Below are 20,969 nucleotides of genomic sequence, written 5' to 3'. Positions count from 1 at the left end.
AATATAGAGAGAATTGGAACAAGCTCCCCTGGGGTAGCAGTCGCGAAGCTGATTTTCTTCAATTAAGCTCCTTCTTTGAATGACTTTAGACATGGGAACAGCTCATCAATGTCTTGGTTGTCATGTCGCGTGTGGTAAACATATAAATGACTCAAATATTTAAGACAAAGCTCTTAGAAACCTCTAGGAATGAATCTTCATGGAAAATATGGATAAGGACTGCAATGAATGTGCCCAAAACAACTCTGGAGTAGAAAAATGTTGATGGACTCGGCGAGTTAGGCGTAAACTCGGCGAGTAGATCGTCATTTTGCAGTAAAATCGCATAATTACACATGTACTCGGCGAGTACTCTAGATGCACTCGGCGAGTATACTCTGATTCGAAAATAAAATTTCCTGCTCGTTGACTCTTGACTGAAGTGCTAGATCGGGACATTACAGTGACTCTTCTCCTATCTCCTCCAGTAATAACACACTTGATCACTCCCAATCCTCACAGACTCAACCTTAATTGAAACATTTCGCACTCTCATCTAAAGCAATCCTCACTTGAACCTTGACCAATGTGACTCCTAAATGCATCCTAATCTTCCAACCTGAAAAACATGTAACCACGAGTGAAAGCAAACAAACCAAAGTCTTAAAAATATAAATATCCAAGTTCAACAAAGTTCATAATCAAACACCATAAAAAAAACATAAAAACATAAAAACAACCAATCTTCAATCTTCTTCTTCCATATTTGCCCCTCCTGCGCCACTGCCTCCTTCTTGATTGTTTCTTCTCCGCATCCTCTCCTCCCAATTCATGATGTAAGGGTACCCGGGGCCGGGCCTTGGGGCGAGGTTCGTTTGCTGAAAAAGATAGTTGAATGACTCATTGTTGTAGTTAACACCTTGAGCAATGTCATCCAAATATCTCCTATATTCCACTTGATTCCATCCCTCATTCTCATCTTCCACCGGAATAACCGGTGGGTCTTCTCGGGCCCGTTCGTTCCTTTGCCGAACCCTTCGTCCCGGCTCCTCGGAAATAACCGCCTCGTATGCATGTGGAATTGCATATGAATCCCCAAATTTTTCCACAATTCTCACCCTCCGATATAGTGCAGTGTTGAACGGAGGAGGATAAATGACAGTTAAGGCCCTTGCCTCTTGTAAGTCTAAGATCCCAAATGATCTCGCGAGTCTTGTTACAAACATTCCTCCATTAATTTTGGAGGTAACCTTTCCTTAACAGCTCCGTCCGCGAGATACTTGGCTAAGCAATAGGGCAAGTTGCAGAAGACGTCTGGGTTGATAATGCTCCAAAGGTAGAAAATGTCAAGGGTTGGGACCTTGTCATCATCCTTCCTCATATTGATGGTGCTGGCAATGAGGCGGTGAATGAGACGATGAATGGGCGAGCGGATATGGCCTTCTTGTGCAGAAGATGGAATGTACACCCGGTTCGCAATGGTATTCCACCAAGTGGAAGCAACAACTCCTTCGGGGAGATCTTTGTGGCATTGCTCCAAGAAGGTCTCAAAATTTCCGTCAACATGGCATTTTGATCATAAATGCCTATCCTCCAAGCAAGTTCCGCAATACTGCATTGTCGCAGCTCCCCTCCAAGTGAAAAAGAAATGACATTGGGGTTATAATATTCACTACCACCCCGGAATGAGATGGTAGCAAAAAATTCCCAACATAGCTCTGCAAAGACCGGTTCTTGGATCTTGAATAGCTGTAACCATCCATCACAAATTATTGTAGATTCTCCCACATCACAAGATTTCACCAAGTAAGGTGTCAATTCTTCTTCCAAACCAATGTTTCCCAACCAATCCCAATTAACTGCATTGGGAAGGTGAATTTCTTTCTGCTTGAGAGCCTCTAATCTGTTCTTTGCACGGGCTTGTGAAGATCTTGAAGTTATTTGTTGAAAAGAAAGCCATGGAATGTCTCCTTGACCTCCTCCCCTTGAACTCTGACCTCTTCTGGACATGCTTTCTGCAGAAAAACATCAAGAAAACAACAACAAACAAAACCCAGCAATTAAAGTTAATTATCACAGGTCTGTCATAGCATCTACTCGCCGAGTTCATGAACTACTCGGCGAGTAGGATGAACTGCGAGAGCAGATTTCCATCGGACCCTATTAGGTCAATGAAAACACCTAATTTTGCAAAGGGGTTTGCTGTACTAAGTCCCTTAAACACACATCCATAAGAAATTTTTTCTAAAGCTTCCTAATTCATAGTAAAATCAAAACCCTAGAATTGGAGAAAACCCCCAAATCCGGATTTTAAGCAAAATAAGAACCAAGAATTGATAGATTTGTAATCGTTAACAAGTATTGAGAGTAAAAATCATACCTTTTTGCTTGGTGGATGGAGATTCAACAAGAAAGAAAAAAAAACTGGAGAAATGGCTTGAGAGTAGAAGTGCACGGCGAGTATGAGTGGTTTGGTGAAACTGAATAAAAGAAAAAGAAATCCTAATTTACCGATTGTAAAAACTCGTGTAAATGTTCTACTCGCCGAGTATAAACATCTACTCGCCGAGTAGAAACGCGTATTCGCGATTTTCGGGGATTTCGAATAGGTACTCGCCGAGTAATACGTATAAACTCGGCGAGTAGAGCATGCAGTTTTAAAAAAAACTTAATTTTTAAACCACCACCCCACACTTTGAGCATTGCTTGCCCTCAAGCAATCATTTTTAAACATAATTTCAGAAGAAGAATGAATGAAAACAGATCCTAAGGAATGAAAAAGAAAACAAAGGGAAAAGAAATGCAAACTCTAAACTCGGGTTGCCTCCCGGAAGCGCTTCTTTTTAAGGAGTCATTAGCTGGACTCCTTCCATTCTACGTTTCTGCCATTCTCTCCAGCAGCAGCCCTTCTTCCATGTCTTCATTTCTCGGGATTCCTTCTTCGTATTTTTTCACTCTATGTCCATTAACCTTGAAAGGGGTGCCATCTCTTGACAATAACTCGATAGCTCCATGTGGAAACACCTTCTTCACTAGAAATGGACCATCCCATCTTGACTTTAGTTTGCCCGGAAAAAGTTTGAGTCTTGAATTGAAAAGCAACACCTTTTGCCCTTCATGAAAATCTTTATTACCCTTGATCCTCTTGTCATGCCAACTCTTAGTTTTCTCTTTATAAATTAAGGAGTTAGTGTAGGCCTCATTGCGAAGTTCCTCAAGAGCATTCATTTGCATCAACCGGTTGTTTTTAAGTTCAGATATATCAAAGTTGCACATTTTTAAAGCCCAAAAAGCTTTATGCTCTATTTCCACCGGCAAATGACATTGCTTTCCATAAACTAGCCTATATGGTGTAGTACCAATAGGTGTTTTGAAAGCTATTCGGAAGGCCCAAAGTGCATCATCTAACTTATCCGACCATTCCTTCTGATTACTCCCCACCGATCTCTCCAAAATTCTTTTTAAGGCTCTATTTATCACTTCAGTTTGCCCACTTGTTTGTGGATGGTAAGATGTAGAGAATTTATGGGTTACCCCATATTTCCTTAACACCTTTTCTAATTGATCATTGGCAAAGTGAGTGCCTCGATCACTTATAAGGGCTTTAGGAACTCCAAATCTCGAAAATAACTTCTTCAAAAATCGCACCACCACCCGAGCATCATTAGTTGGTAAAGCTTGTGCCTCCGCCCACTTGGATACATAATCCACCGCCACCAAAATATATTTGTTGCCTTTCGACATTGGAAATGGTCCCATGAAATCGATCCCCCATACGTCAAACACTTCACACACTTGAATACTATGTTGTGGCATCTCATTTCGGGAGGAGATGTTTCCTGCTCTTTGACATGCATCACACTCTTTGACATATTGGGTAGCATCTTTAAAAATTGTGGGCCAATAAAACCCAATATCAAATATCTTCTTAGCAGTGTAGTGTGCTCCATGATGTCCACCGGTGGGCCCGCTATGAAAATGCTCCAAAATTTGTCGACTTTCATTTCCGAATACACATCTTCGAATGATTCCATCCGCGCAACTTCGGAAAAGAAATGGCTCATCCCAAAAGTAGTATTTTATTTCTGAAAAGAATTTCTTCTTTTGTTGGCGAGTAAGATCTTTTGGGATGTACTTGCTAGCTAAGTAATTAGCTATGTCCGCGAACCATGGCTCTCCCCCCTTGGTCACCATAATGTACTCGTCCGGAAAGTCATCTCCAACTTTATCTTCCACCAATTTTTTCAATTGCGGGTTTTCTAGCCTTGACAAGTGGTCGGCTGCTACATTCTCCATTCCTTTCTTATCGCGTATCTCGATGTCAAATTCTTGTAGAAGTAGAACCCAACGTATCAATCTTGGCTTGGCATCCTGCTTGGCAAACAAATACTTGATAGCAGAGTGGTCAGTAAAAACAGTGGTTTTAGATAAAACTAGATAAGGGCGGAATTTGTCAAAAGCATACACCACAGCTAGTAATTCTTTTTCGGTGGTGGTGTAATTCTCTTAGGCAGGATTCAAAGTCTTACTTGCATAATAAATGGGTCGAAAGTGCTTATCAACCCTTTGACCAAGGACAGCTCCTAATGCAAAGTCACTAGCATCACACATTATTTCAAATGGTAAACCCCAATTCGGGGCAACAATGATCGGGGCATTAGTCAATTTTTCTTTCAAAAATTCAAAAGCCTCTAAACACTCTTTAGTAAAATTAAATGGTGCATCTTTTAAAAGCAATTGTGTTAAAGGTCTAGCTATTTTAAAAAAATCTTTTATGAAACGCCGGTAAAAACCCGCGTGACCTAGAAAAATTCTAATGCCCTTCACATTAGTTGGTGGAGGTAATTTGGCTATTGTATCTATTTTTGCCCGATCCACCTCAATTCCCGATTTGGAAACTTTGTGGCCTAAAACTATACCCTCCTTGACCATAAAGTGACATTTTTCCCAATTAAGGACTAAGTCGGTTTTTTCACACCTTGCAAGCATTAAATCAAGGTTAGTGAGACAATCATGGAAGGAAGATCCAAAAACAGAAAAATCGTCCATAAATACTTCCATGAATTTTTCCACCATGTCGTGGAATATGGCCGTCATGCACCTTTGAAATGTCGCAGGTGCATTGCATAACCCAAAGGGCATGCGACGATAGGCAAAAGTTCCACTTGGGCAAGTGAAAGTGGTATTTTCTTGGTCCATTGGGTCTATGGGTATTTGGAAGTAACCCGAAAATCCGTCTAAGAAACAATAATAGCTATGGCCCGACAATCTTTCTAGCATTTGATCAATAAAAGGTAAAGGAAAATGGTCTTTACGAGTGGCATCGTTTAGCTTTCGATAATCGATGCACACTCGCCAACCGGTTACCGTTCGTGTCGGAATAAGCTCGTTCTTCTCGTTGGTTATGACCGTCATCCCTCCTTTCTTGGGCACCACTTGGACAGGACTCACCCACGGACTGTCGGAAATAGAACAAATGATCCCTGCATCTAAGAGCTTGACTACTTCCTTCTTGACCACTTCTTGCATGTTTGGGTTCAATCTTCTTTGGTGTTGCACAACCGGCTTTGCTCCTTCCTCCAGGTTAATCTTGTGAGAACAATAAGAGGGGCTTATTCCCTTGATATCGGTAATGCTCCATGCAATGGCCCGCTTTCGCTTCTTCAAGACTTGAACTAATTCTTCTTTTTCAGATTTGGAGAGATCAGAAGCTATTATAACTGGTTTTTTATGACCATCTTCAAGGAAGGCATACTCCAAGTGATCTGGTAGTGCTTTGAGCTCTGTTTTTGCGTTCTGCATGTTGTACTCGCCGAGTACAGGTAAGGGACTCGGCGAGTCCTTTGCAGAATTCACGACTTCCCGGGTTTCTTCAACTGGACTCGGCGAGTAGATCGAGTCTACTCGGCGAGTAGAGTGCTCAAAGTTCTTCATTAATTCCTCGTAATCAGCTTCTTCCAGCAGTCTCTCAATTTCCAGTAGGTCTTTTTCAGCATCAGGTTCTTCATTAAAGATGATGGTAGACTTGTTTGGGTCTTCATTATCCCATTCCTCCATCAATTCATCCAACATGTCAATTGAAAATGTCGTGTCATCACTATTCCTCGCATGCTTCATAGCTTGATCAACCCTGAAAGTGACTGAATCATCCCCCACCCGTAGAGTAAGTTTCGAGTCTCTCATGTCCACTATAGCACTTGCCGTGTTAAGGAAAGGTCTTCCAAGGATGATCGGGACTTGAGGATCCGCTTCCATGTCTAGAATTATAAAGTCTGCGGGAAATACGAACTTGTTCACCTTTACCAATAAGTCCTCACATATTCCTCTTGGAAATGTGACTGTTTTATTTGCTAAGTGAATTGCCATTCGAATTGGCCTTGGTTCTGGGAGATCCAATTTCTTGAAAAATGAATAAGGCATGAGGTTCACACTTGCTCCCGAATCAGCCAAAGCATGAATGGTGGCCTAGTTACCAAATTGGCAAGGCAAAGTCAAGCTTCCCGGGTCACCCTTCTTCTTTGGTAGTTTGTTTAACATGGCAGCTGAGCAGTTCTCATTAAGAACTACTTTTTTACTTCCTCCATCTTCCTTTTGTTGGTTAAAAGCTCCTTGAGGAATTTGACATATTTTGGCATTTGCGCAACTGCTTCGATGAATGGTATGTTGATTTGAAGAGCTTTTATATGGTCAAGAAACTTCTGGTATTCCTCTTCCTTATTTTCTTGTTTAGCTCGGGCTGGATATGGCATTGGAGGCTGAAAGGGCTTTTCAGGAATCTGATTTTTCGGAATGGTTACTGGACTCGTCGAGTCCATATTCTGGACTCGGCGAGTAGCTTCTGTATCATGCAGATTTTGACTTTTGTCTTGTTTTTCTGCATCTTCCTTTTGCAACTCCTTGGGTTCTTCAGTCTGAATAGGGGCCAGAGGAGTAATTATCTTCCCATTTCTTGTTGTCACAATATTTATATGTGCGCCTCGTGGGTTGTTTTCGGTTTTACTTGGAAGTTCTCCCGGTGATCTTTGATTAATTTGTTGAGCAAGTTGCCCCAGCTGTGTCTCAATGTTGTGGATAGATGCTTGCTGATTCCTAAGCATTGTTCTTGTCTCTTGTATTGCAGCATCTTGGTCATTGTGTCTCTTTTCTGAAGCAGCTACAAACTTGGTAAGCATCTCTTCCAAACTTGGTTTTCTTTCTTGTGCCGGCTCCTCCTTTTGGTAAAACCCTCTTCCTTTTTGTTTAAACTTCTCCTCCTTAGCCCCCTTGTACTCATCATAAGGAAGCCACTCTTTCTTGGGTTTCCGCCAATCTTCATCTATCGGTCACCACTTGAGTAACATACTTGCACCTTCTTATTCCCATTCTCGTCCAAGTCACAATCTCTAGTAAGATGAGGTCCATTACAATTCTCACAACCCACCCGAATAGCATGTATCGTTTGATCCATTTTATCCATCCTCCTATCCATGGTTTTCAACATAGCCATGACTGCTGACAAATCTTCTGAAGCTGCATAAGCTGATCCCCTTGTCACATCATTCCTTGGATTGTGGTATTCTCTAGAATGCTTAGAGAATTCTTCAATTAGTTGCTTTATCACCGGGGGTGCTTTCTTTGTGAGTGGACCTTGCGAGTCAAGTAATTGCCTTGTTGTAACATTCACTCCATCATAGAAAATGGAGACTTCTTGTTGACTATTAAGATCATGATGTGGGCAATTCCTTAGTAAACTCTTGTACCTTTCCCAAGCTTCATAAAGTGACTCTCCAGCTTGTTGTTCAAAGTTGGCTATGGCTTTCTTTACCTTAGATATCTTGGAGGGTGGGCAGAATTGATCCATAAACTCTTCTTTCATCTTGGCCCATGTAGTGATGGATCCGGGGGGAAGTGACTTGAGCCAATCCTTTGCAACACCCTTCAATGTAACCGGAAGCATGCAAAGTAGCTGAGTTTCGCGAGGCACGTTTGGAACATTAAAATAATCAGCTACATCATTGACTTCATCCAAGTGTTTGTAAGCATCTTCGTGGTCTTTTGCGTAGAAGGGGATCTCCTTGAGTAGAGCAAGAATGTGACCCTTAAGCTCAAAAGTGGCAGTTGCGGGAATTGCGGGTTGCACAAGACCCGGGCCGGTATCATCGCGTATCCTCTTCTTCCATTCCCCCATGGGGACTTCATCGATGTTAGCCATAGGGATAGCTAATTCCTCGTCGGAATCGGAAACGTGCCCAAATGTAGGGTCTTCTTCTCCTTCGGTTTCGTACTCGGTATCCTCTCTGATTGGGTCTTCGCTTGCCAAAGAGGCGCTGGATGCTACTGATTTGCTGCTATTCTTCTTCCCAAAAACCGTCTTCAAGCTAGACAAAGGCGATTTCTTGGGTGTAGTCGAGCTTTCAACGTCTTTGCCTCTGTTTTTCCTCAATGCGGATTCCGGGTCTTCAAAAGGGGGAATCAGTGGAGTGTTGGATCCTCTGGTCATGAAAAGCCTGCAACAGAACAAGAAAAACGCGTAAAAAGAACAAAAGATGAAACATAACTAAAATAAAAATTAAACTGTCAAACAACAGCGAACTCGCCGAGTAGGGTCGAGTGCACTCGGCGAGTAGACTGTCTAAAACTCAAAAATAAATAAAATTAAATAGAAACGACTAAAAACTAATAACAACTAAAACTTAACCTACTTACTGAATTACTAAAAAAAAATAACTTTGTGCAAGATAAACTCACACAAAGGATCGATAAAACTAGGAATTAGATTTAATTTTTGAACCGATCCCCGGCAACGGCGCCAAAAACTTGATGTGTGTAAAATGCACTGGTTTTATTCCTACTTTAAAAATATAAATTTAGCACACAAAGGCAGTGAACCTATCTTTTAGTGGTATAGTTGGATAAGTAGGGTGTCGAACTCAGGGAACGGAAATTAAACTAATAACTAATTTTAACTTAACAAGTAATAAAAGTAAAGGGTTTTTCTCTAGTTTTACAAGACTAGAAACTTAAACACACCACCTAACAAGTGATTAACTAAACAACTAAAAACAAGTAAAAATTCACCGAATTTGATAGAAAGTTTCTGTTTAGGTCCAACCAATTCACTGCTATGCTTATTTGTATAATAAGATGATAATTAATTGTTATTGGTTACCAACTATAGTGGTTAGATTCATGTTCATTATTACTAACCCTTAGAAAATTAATTAATTCAAGCAGTGGCCAATTGTTTAAACTAATTAACTCCCTAGTTCATTTATTTGGATTAAATAAGATTTGTAATTGGTTAATCAAGTTGGTGACTCAACTAACCTCTTGTTTGTTGGTTTCTCAAACAAGCTCACACATTAATTTACCCATTCTCTAATTAATCCTAGTTTCATGTTCATTAATCCTAGACATATGATGAAGTGTTCACATAAACATATGAGGTTAACAACTAAGAGATGTTCATGCAACTTAATTGTCTTCCAATTAATAGAAAATAGTTATGGTTAATGCATAAGGTTCTTTAACAAACTTAATTTAATAAAATCACCAATAAACAATCAATAGAAGTAATAATCAAACCATAGGAGTAACTTGGTTTTTCCTAAACAGAAACAACACGAATTTAGCTCATGATTACAGTTGAAACAAGCTCAAAAACGAATTTAACTAAGCTAGTCATGATTAAATCCTAAGATTAAGTGGAAAATATAACCTAATTTGCCTTGAGTCTTCAAAAGATCAAAGATTAGGGTTCTTCAGGTTTCCAAAGGGTTCTTCAATCGCAGGTGTATCTCCCAAAAAGCCAGAAGTCACCAATTCGGAATAAGGTTCCGTATTTATACTTATCACAAAACAGGGTCAACTCGGCGAGTAGGTCCCCGACTCGCCTAGTAGATGTGGAAAATACGTGTTTATCAAGGACTCTTGACTTTTCTTCGCGAATATTCTCGGAAACTCGCCGAGTAGCTTCGTGGACTCGCCGAGTAGCTCCAGATATCTTCTCTTTCTTCATTCTTTGGTTTCTAATTGCTTCTCCTTATCCCTTTTTGCTTCCAAGCATGTCTTCTGGACTGAAAACACAATTTAGACATTATTAAGTACCTTTTGTCCATATTATGCACATAATTAGCTAAAAATGAATAAAAATCTATACTAAACATATGGCTAATTATGCACATATCAGCTTTTGAGACATATGATCTACGGTTTTTATGAAATGAAATAAATTGATGATGTTTTCTATAATTTGTTTTATGAATCGTCATATCAAAAATGAAATTTTTGGTCTAGAATTTTGGGATGTTACAAGTTGGTATCAGAGCCTTGGTTTGAGGGATTCGGGCACACTCTCGGGTGTGTCTGGACTCAAACTGAGGACTTGTTATGAAAATTTTCAAAAGAAAAAACATTTTATAAAAAGAATTTTGAAAAGAATTTGAAAAGAGAAAAGAACTTTGAAAAGAACAAGGTGTGTGATGCGTGCAATCGGCCGAGCTCAAGTAAGTTTTCCCCAAGATACCCATACGTGTTATGTTATGATATGATATGATTATGAGAACTGCATGCTAGATTAGGGCTGAGGATCTAGGAAGGATGCCTTATATGCCTATTGTATATGTATGAGAACTGCATGCTAGATTAGGGCTAAGGATCTAGGAAGATGCCTTATGTGTCTGCTATATGTGCTTATTGAATTTCATGTTAGAACTGATTAGTCAGTGATATGATTGTTGGATAATGTGTCTAAGTCTGTAACTATATTTGGTATGTACTTGACCCGACCCGGCATGGTCCATTTGGGTTGCACTTCACTGAAACAATTTGTATGGATAATCTTTTGAGAACAATATATTTATGATTTATTAATATATTATAAGTTATAATATATTAATATGAAATCATATTATTTAATTATTATTGATCAAGAATTAATTTGGAATTAATTTGGTGATCAAAAGAGACTAATTAAATATGGACTCTTATATATATAGAATGGGCCAATATTCATTTAGGATGGGCTAAGCTTGCATGGATAGTCCATGGAGTTTTTAACCCATGGATCCTATGGAAATGAAAGGTCATGGGTATTAGGGTTCACATGGATGTAACCCTAATCCACCATACTATATAAAGAGGTCTTTGGCACATGAAATGGCACTAGTGTATGTGAGATCAAAGGTGGGCCGATTTCTACAAGTGCATACTATTCTCTCAAGTTTTCCAAGTTGGTTTGGTGATTTGTGATTCCACTTGAGGCATCCACATTATTGGTGCTAGGCTCTTGAAGCTCCAAGCAATCAACCACAAGAAAAAGGTATGTTATTCTACTAAGGTTTTATATTACAAGTACCCCATAACATGCTAGTTAGGTTGAGAACCTTGGAAAATCAAATTTGCATGTATATTAGAGAAAACATAGATCCAAGGTTTCTAGGGTTGCATGTACACCATAGGAGTGTTAGAATTCTCAAAACCCATCAATGATGGCCTGAATAGGATATGCTTGGTTTGGTTACTCAATGCTCGAATGTTGCTTGCTTTGTGATTTTAGGAGTTCTAGTTATCTTTAACTAACTAGCAAACGAATGCATTAAGTTACATATTGCGAGGACTAAATAATTTCAGAAGGTTAGTGATGGGTTTTGAGCATTCTAACACTCCTATGGTGTACATGCAACCCTATAAACCTTGGATCTATGTTTTATCTATTATACATGCAAATATTTAATATTCCAAGGTTTCATCCTAACTAGCATAATATGAAGTATATACAATACAGAAATCTAGTAGAATGACATACCTTTTGATGGAGCTTGTAGTCTTGAACCTTTAAGAGCTTAGCCCCAATAGTATGGAAGCCTCAAATGGAATCACAAATCACCAAAAACACTTGGAAAACTTGAGAGAATAGAAAGCACTTCTATAAATCGGCCCACCCTTTGTATTCACACACTAGTGTCATTTCATGTGCCAAATACCTCTTTATATAGTATGGAGGATTAGAGTTACATTCATGTAAACCCTAATACCCATGACATTTCATTTCCATAGGATCCATGGGTTAAAAACTCCATGGACTATCCATGCAAGTTTAGCCCAACCTAAATGAACTTGGCCCATTCCATATATATATATATATATATATATATATATATATATATATATATATATATATATATATATACATATATATATATATATATATATATATATATAAGAGTCCATATTTAATTAGTTCCTTTTGATCACTAAATTAATTCTAAATTAATTCTTGATCAATACTAATTAAATAATACGATTTCATATTAATATATTATAACTTATAATATATTAATAAACCATAGACATACTATTCTCAAAAGACTATCCATACAAATTGTTCCGGTGAAGTGCAACCCAAATGGACCATGCTACTCTCGGGTCGAGTACATACCAATAATAGTTATGGGCTTAGATATCTAATCCAACAGTCTCCCAACTGGATAAGTCTAAAACTAGTATTGCGTATGACTCCAAGATCCTGACTAGCAATCGTAGCTCTTAAAGCCGTTGCCGAACTCTGACCTAGTCAAATGACGTGTCCATTAGATAAGGGATCATATATTCCTCCATTCTAAATATCATATGGACTGAGACATGGATTATAATCATTCTCTTTGTCCGTTTGTTGTTTCCTGATTTCTGATTTATGACGACTGACTAATTGAACAAATCAAATCAGTCCAGGATTGGCCAAGCACTTAGGGGTGTCTTCACTAAATCATCGAGGGGCCCAAATATATCGCTTTTATCCCTCCAAGGGTAAAAGGAATGAATAAACTTCGACTCATATGCTTGAACTAACCACTTGTTGAATCATACACAAAGGCACGTTTTATAACATCAAGTTACTGATGCGTTTTCGTACAATCAATGTATAACCAACTCATAGTCAACAAATCATATCTCTAGGTTTGAAGAATATAAGATATTATCGTCTCATGATCACTCGTGATAAAATTCATGAAGTGATTCAAATGAGCGTGGGTTTAATCCAATACTCGAATCTCATTCCAGGAGCACTCATGAATGTTGCAGCAACTCTTGCTATGTCCAACACCTTAGACATCTACAATCCAACTTCATGACAGTCTTGATTCATATCTACTTCCAACATATGACTGACCGTGGAGAATTTGAATAACTTAGTTATTCGGGAAGTCAAAACATGCAAATTGAAACACAAAAATAATACTAATCCTATATGGACCCAAGCACCTTTGAGAGTAAATAAAACACCTTTTATTTAAACACCATATTGATTACTCATTATTCATTGTATAATGTTTCAAATAATCAACTTTATACTTGAATCCGAAACAATAGTCATGCCATGATCCAAGCATGCACACGATGTTTGTCCAAACAATAGTTACACGATACACCAAGTATGCACATTATGTTTGTCTATGATCCTTACTTTGTTAACATAATTCCAATGATTCTCATTTCACAATCCCAAATCCTTATCATAAATGTAAGAATTCCAAATTCCTGTCATTTACCGAAATCTGTTAGATTCTAAACTTATATGCATTGATCCTCTTGTAATGACTATGCACAAAGTCACAAATACTTGTCAACAGACATTACAGAATATTCCAATGGAGATCAATTCCATGGAAACGAAGTCTCAAATTCAAAGTACATTCCTTTGAACATCCTTCTTGCATTAAGTTTTCTAATCTTACACAGATTTAATGAATATCTTCCACCTATGGAAACATTTCCATATTCCCATTTTGACTATCACTTCTTAACAAGAGTTGCCTCTTTTCAGAATATATCAATATGGTCATTTCCAAAAATTTACACCATACTTCCAACTGTCCATGAGCAACCAATCTTTGGTAAACCTCAGATTGTCCTCGACAATTGCTTAATCATTTTAGTCATATCCAATTTTAGACCTTTTCCCCTCTTAATGCCCCAGACATTAGGAAAATTTAGAAAGGATAAATATTATAGCACATGTAATCGATCCTATATCCGAAGCATATGGGACACGATTCATGATGTCTCACATAAAGACATGGTCCTAGACCAGTCTTTTGCTACAATATTTTTTATTTGCCATGTTTTCATAATTCGACTATGAAGAGGGATGTCGTAATCATAATCGAATTTGAGAACGCAATATATATAGAATTTCCTCATGTTGAACCATTCCAACACAAAATTCATATATATATATATATATATATATATATATATATATATATATATATATATATATATATATATATATATATATATATATATATATATATATATCCTTGACTAAAAGATGATTAAAATCTCAATCTAAGCTTTTAGAATTGAAATGAAGTATAATTTTCTCTCCTTTAATTATAACAAAACAAGTTTTCCCAAATGAAACTTTTGTTTTCTATAATTAAAATTGCTAACTTGCAACACTTATCATAATTATCATGCTCACACTAACATGATAATTATTAGCATAACACTTATGCTCCCACTAGCTTTGACATGTATCCAGAAATCAGCTGGACTTCTAGAGATCAATGTTTTATTGACTTACTTACCAAAGTTCAGATTTCTGATACGAGATGCTTTGATAAGACTTTATCAAAATCATACACCTTTTCTTAGATAACTCACATGTGTTTCTAAACAATTTCTAGAACTATGAAAAGGGATGTCATAATCATAGTATCAATTGTTTAGACCTTTGCCATTTCTCAGAAGTCTATGTTAGTGTGTTGGTTACCCACACACGCTCCACTAACGACTTTGAGAATGCAAATATCACAATTTCTATCTACTGAAAATCTACTTAGTGAAAGCGTTTCCTCACCATCATTTTCATGAATCGGAGAGAAACCTTATGACACTTAGATTTCATGGTGTATGTGTTCCTATCCATGTGAATTTGTCAAAAACATAATCACAAGACAAGGTTAGTGACAAATTCAAACTCATATGGACCGAACTTGTGCAATCTTAACTTCTTGCCACTTGGCAGCACAAGGGCCAGCCATTTCTTCCAAGTAGTTATGCAAACAACGGAGAACTTGTAGAACTCAGATGCATAGTCAACTTTAACTGGAATGAGCACAGAAACAAGAATATGTCAACACGATAGGCTATAAACCTCAAGTCGTGTGCTAGTGATAAACTACAGGTTTTATTCTTGATTAGTTCTTGAAACTCTTTCAGGATCTTTTAGACTCCCACTGTCCTCTTGACATATAAGACTCTCTTGCCAAGAACCATTCCTTGACAAACAAATATGCAAGAGATAGTACGGATTCTTATCAAGACAAACACTTCACACAATTGGCCTTAGTTGGTCTTTGTTTTATCCAAAACATCACAGCTTACCAATTTCAAATGTACAAGAGTAGAAAACATTTTACTCTTACATTTGAAAAGTATTATAAACCTTCTTTAAGATATGTTACTCAAGTTACAATCTTGGAGTATGACTCTAAGAATTGTTTTGGAACGAAGTATGACTCGTCTTATTGATTTAACCATTTCAACAATTCATGACTCCTCTTCTTAGCCATAAGAATGCACTAAGATGTCCTTAGAGGATTAATTGTGATATGGTTTCATAATCATTAACATGATCATAAAACATGATACTAAAGTACTCTCCCGTCTTTTCAGATTTGAGAAACTTTTATCCTTCTGCCTAATTTGATTCTTCTCATCCGTCCTGCCATACACTGAAACTTTTCCAATGTTTCATAATTACACTTAAACTTTTAAGTGTAACCATATTTACTAACTTTTAGTAAATCATGACAAATAGCCTTATGGATCTTTGTGGTAGACCTGACCAGCGCACAACCTAGTGTACCCGACCCATTTGTCCTTCACTTTCTCACATATACATGTGAACAAGGAATTAGTATTAATTTTCCAAAGATGAAAATTCTCATTCATCATACAATACAACTTGCATGATCCCAAGTTTCGGTCCAATTGAAAACTTGGGTGATGAGAATCTTTCCTTATATAGTAAACTTAGACACTGCCACAAATGAAAGAATCAAATTCATAGTTCCAATATTGCTAGAAACATACAAACATCAATTTTCCATAAATGCCATTGCAAGGAGATATAAAATAAAACAAAAACAAAATTTTATTTATTTATAAAATACGGAAAAACTTTTTCCTTACAATGCAACTTTAAATGAAAAATATGCTATTACATATTTCCTAGGAATCTATCTTAACCCCTAAGTAGTAGCTCAAAAATCCGATCTTCGAACCATGCGATTGATATCCATCTTCACGATCAGATTCATCATACTCTTCTTTTAAGTTTCCTTCCCTTTGCTTGATCCTGCAAAACATCAAAATGCAACCTAGTCACATCATGTATTAAGAATCAACAATTAGGAACTTAACAGAGTTAGATAGTGAACTTACCTAAACCAGAGTCAAACTTTTTGATTCTTCCTTCTCTCAGATCTTTTAGGTAGTTAGGACAGCTTCGCAACCAATGCCTCTTCTCTTGACAATAAAAACATATAGACTCTTTGGGAATGGTACACGAGACTATCACAGACTTAGCCTTTCCCTTTACCTTTTGGTCAACCGGGTTGACCAAGGTCGATCCCTTTCCATTGGGAAGAGAAAGCTTCTCTGGACTTCCAATGTTACCATTGTCAATGTCCATGGAAGTTTGAGAAATAGACCTTCCACCCAAATTTACTTTTCCAGTGCGCCAAAACATTTCTGATTCAGCGGCAACAAGCAAATAAGAAAGATCAATAAGGGTCATGTCGTGATCTGTCACATAGTAGTCCTTAATGAACTCACTATACGACTCAGGAAGTGACTGAAGAACCCAGTCAATAGCCAACTTCCTTGGGACAACGACACCCAACATTCTCAACCTGTCAATGTATGACTTCATCTCTAAGACATGAGTACACACAGGTCTTCCATCTTTATGTTTCATTGCAAGTAGGGCTTGAGTGATCTTGAACTTTTCAAGTCTTCGAGCTTGTGGGTTAGGGAGAATAATTGGAGGAGGTGGAGGAAGAGAAGTATGATTTCCATGATCCAATCGCGGGACATCATCTTCATTAGGAAAGCTTGTTCCAAGAGATTTGGGAAGATCATAGTTGTCTGAACCAGACATCTACAATGGGAGAAATTCAAGTTAGTTGATTTAAGTCCTTAATAGAACACCCAATATGAAATATTAAGGCTAGGACCCAACACAATATTTTATAACTTGGAAGAGGGATTCCGTAATCCAAGCTATAAAATATTTGAAGGTAGGCGAATGGCGATTCACCAATTTCCACCATGAAAAACGAAATAGGAATTAGGTTTTAATTGGTTTGAAACTCCTAGATCTTTTGAGATTCAAAGAACTTTTCAATGGCATGTTTAAATCTCGATTGTGCCCTCTCAATTTTGTGACTGGGATGCCGAGGATCACAAACAAGGTGTGAATAACCATGCAAATTAACTTGGTACCCTTAATCTTTATCACCTAATCGATGTGACGGTTACCCACACGCGCTCCACCGATCTATGATAAACATTAAGTCACCCTTTGCCACTCTTACTAGTCCATGTTAGTGTGCCGGTTACCCACACACGCTCCACCAACGACTTGGTAAGGTACAAAGTGTAATTTCATGGGTTAGCACCAAATTCACATTTTCCTAAAGTAACTAAGATTGGGAATTTATAAAAGGTTTAGTTACTTTATACATTTATCATTATACTTATAATGAGAATTATAGTCCTTGTCTTACCCGTTCAGCTAACGACCCTCCACCAGTCAAGGAAGCGGTGGGTGAGAGTGGACACCCATTAAGCTGCCATTTTATAGGCAACAACCTTATACCCCCTTATAGTCCGGCTTCGTGAATGAGTCCTACTAACGGTAAGACTGGCTTGCTCTTATACATATACATATTATTAACTTATAATACTATAAAGTATAAGGGTTGAATTTTAACTTTTAAAACTCTAGGGTTTGGAATTAAAGTGTGTAAGACTTTACAATTTCCAAAACTTGAGGGCAAGTTTTGAACAATTCAAAAACTTTTTGGTTTCCATAACCTATGAGTTTAATATGGCTTTTAATGGCGACTCTTGGAAATCCATAACTTGAGGACAAGTTATGGAGGTCATAAAATAATTTATGGGAAAAGACTCTTCAAGTTCAAAACCTAAGACTCTTTAATAATTCTTTTAAAGAAAAACTTTTGGTTTTCCATAACTTGAGGACAAGTTATGGAATCCATTAAAGGCCATTTAGATCATCTAATAAACAAACAAACATGTCAAAGAAAACTATGATCTAGATTAAACTCATATGAACAAGACAATTCAAATCAAACAATTTTCATGTAACTAGCCAAACAATTAAACTAATACAAAACATGAATCTATTGACAATTATATTTTGAATTGGATTAGAATGATCATTACCACATCAAAAATAGGTTTATAGGTTCAAAAACAGCTTAATGTAATGATTCTAGTCCAATTCCAGCCTTAAAACACGAAAATCTGCAAACTAGAAGACCAACTCGTCGAGTTCTATATGGAACTCGTCGAGTTCATGCTTTAACACATGAACTCGTCGAGTTTTTGGCCAGAACTCATCGAGTTTTCAGTCTGGGCAGATTCTTGGTTTTGAAAAATAAGTTGCATCAAGTATAATTGAAAACAACCCTAGGCTCTGATACCACTGATGGGTTTTGAGCATTCTAACACTCCTATGGTGTACATGCAACCCTATAAACCTTGGATCTATGTTTTCTCTGTTATACATGCAAATATTCAATATTCCAAGGTTTCATACTAACTAGCATAATATGAAGTATATACAATACAAAAATCTAGTAGAATGACATACCTTTTGATGGAGCTTGTTGTGACAACCCGGAATTTTTATCTTGTACAGTTATTCAATTCAATCAAATTCAGACTCGTTTCTGCTATCATTTAGCATTGTTTAGGGTCTGTTTGAGTGTTCCAAGTCTTGTACATTCAAGGATAGAGTATAGGAATGAGATACCAAAGTTCATAGTAGCAAAATCGGGCCAAACACTCCTTCATGAGGAGTGTACGGCCGTACACATGGGTGTACGGCCGTACACCCCCTCATGTCCGTACACTCCCACCTATATAAGTGGTACTTGGCCACTTTTCAACACTTTACACACTCCTAAGCCAAGATTTCGGGTTTTCTCTCATCTATCATCTCATTTCTTTCCAAGATCTTCAAAGATGTAAGTGTTTCCCACCTTGATTTGTTGCTACATTACTTTATCTAGTGGTGAATCCATGTTTTCATCTCATTCATTTCATCATTGGCTAGATCTTCATCTTTCACCAAGAACACCAAGAACACACACTAGTTCTTGGTGGCTGTAAACCCTCTTCAAGCTTCCAAATCGTGAGTAACTGCTTCCTATGCTTGTCACCTACTAGAAACACTTGTTTTTCACCTTGAAATCGACCAACTTAGCATGAACATGAAGGGTGTACGGCCGTAAACCCAGGTGTACGGCCGTACACACCTCATAGAGCCGTAAACCCTCTTTGATGCTCATTATTGGCCTTAAACTTGCATTAGAACTAAGCATGGGACCTAGAACACTCCCTTGATACTAGTTAGGACCTTAAAAACACCTCAAATGCACACTTCTTCATGAGTGTACGGCCGTACACTCATGGGCCGTACACCCATGGCCGTACACACCTTAGTGTGGCCGTACACCTCCCTCAATCAATCACATATGATTTTGACACTTAGTTTCAAGTGTTTCCAAGTTCCTAGGGTGGTTTCCTATCATAACTACATGTGATATACCCTAATTTGATGCATATATGTGTTATTACATGCTAAATAGGATCCGTTTGTGTTCGAGACTCCACTTGACACTCAGCATCCCACATCGACCTTTCATTCAAACCACTCACTTCAGGTGAGTTCATACCCCTACATTTTTCCGAGTTTTTAATGTTTTCAGGGGGGATACAAGCCAAACATAAATGATTTTATGAAATTTATACAAAAGGATTTCAATAAACTTAAAACGGATGCAATCAATACAAACACACAATTTCTACAGTTTTATAAAATATTTAGATATTTTATCCCTTCTATATTATGCTGAGCATAAGGGACATTTTCAACTTACAAGTTAACCACATAGTTTTTAGATCAATACAAGGTTATACATATACGAACACACAAACTATAATAGGTATAGTTTGGGAATTCATACAAGGTTATACATATACGAACACACAAACTATAATAGGTATAGTTTGAGAATTCATACAAGGTTATACATATACAAACACACAGACTATATTAGGTATAGTTTGGGAATTCATTAAACGCTTTACAAACTTATCCTTTATAAACCTTTCAGTTATTTATAAAAGGGTTTTTCTGTATTATTACTTGTAAAGTCGTTAATCTAGTTGGAGACACGTCCTTGGGCGCTTACAAACATAACTAAGTAGAGGACTACCCCTTATGATCCAGAGTCTTCTCAAAGGAGAGCGTGATTTTTGTGTATAGATCTATACGGGATTGACAATCCTGCACCTTGTTGCTAGCTACAGTAGGACCGGCAGGTCTACGGGTGACAAAGTCCTAAAGGATACTGGTGCCCGATTCGCCCCATATCATGTTTAGTATGGTCATAAAACTCGCAAATAGATAACAACGATCTACTTATGTAGTAATATACTATATATGGACAATTATTATTTAACATAATTATGGAAAATACATGGTTTCTTTATAAGAAATAAAACTATCATACATACTGGTAGTAACCAGGGTTTTTCAAATGGAACATTCCACACATAAGTTTTTCACACAGAGTTCATCATACAATGCATCTAGTAGTAATCCATACCTACAAACTAATATGTTTTACATACTACAACCGGATATAATAACAAACATTCATAGTTAGTTCTATAACTCTTTAGTT

The 20,969-nt window shown here is 37.5% G+C and overlaps 1 non-coding gene across 1 annotated transcript; it reads left to right on the top strand.

The window, feature by feature from the left end:
* The first annotated feature begins 7,679 nt into the window (after nt 1–7,679).
* LOC145135072 (small nucleolar RNA R71) lies at nt 7,680–7,786 on the top strand. Its single transcript, XR_013719553.1, has one exon. It is a non-coding gene; the product is annotated as a small nucleolar RNA R71 (small nucleolar RNA).
* Nucleotides 7,787–20,969: the final 13,183 nt, after the last annotated feature.

Source organism: Lactuca virosa, chromosome 8 (assembly GCF_052849685.1).
Source record: "Lactuca virosa cultivar CGN04683 chromosome 8, Lactuca_virosa_CGN04683_v6, whole genome shotgun sequence".
Classification (NCBI taxonomy): Eukaryota; Viridiplantae; Streptophyta; class Magnoliopsida; order Asterales; family Asteraceae; genus Lactuca; species Lactuca virosa.
The sequence above is the reverse complement of the archived record's forward strand: the minus strand, read 5'-3'. Positions and strand labels throughout refer to the sequence as shown.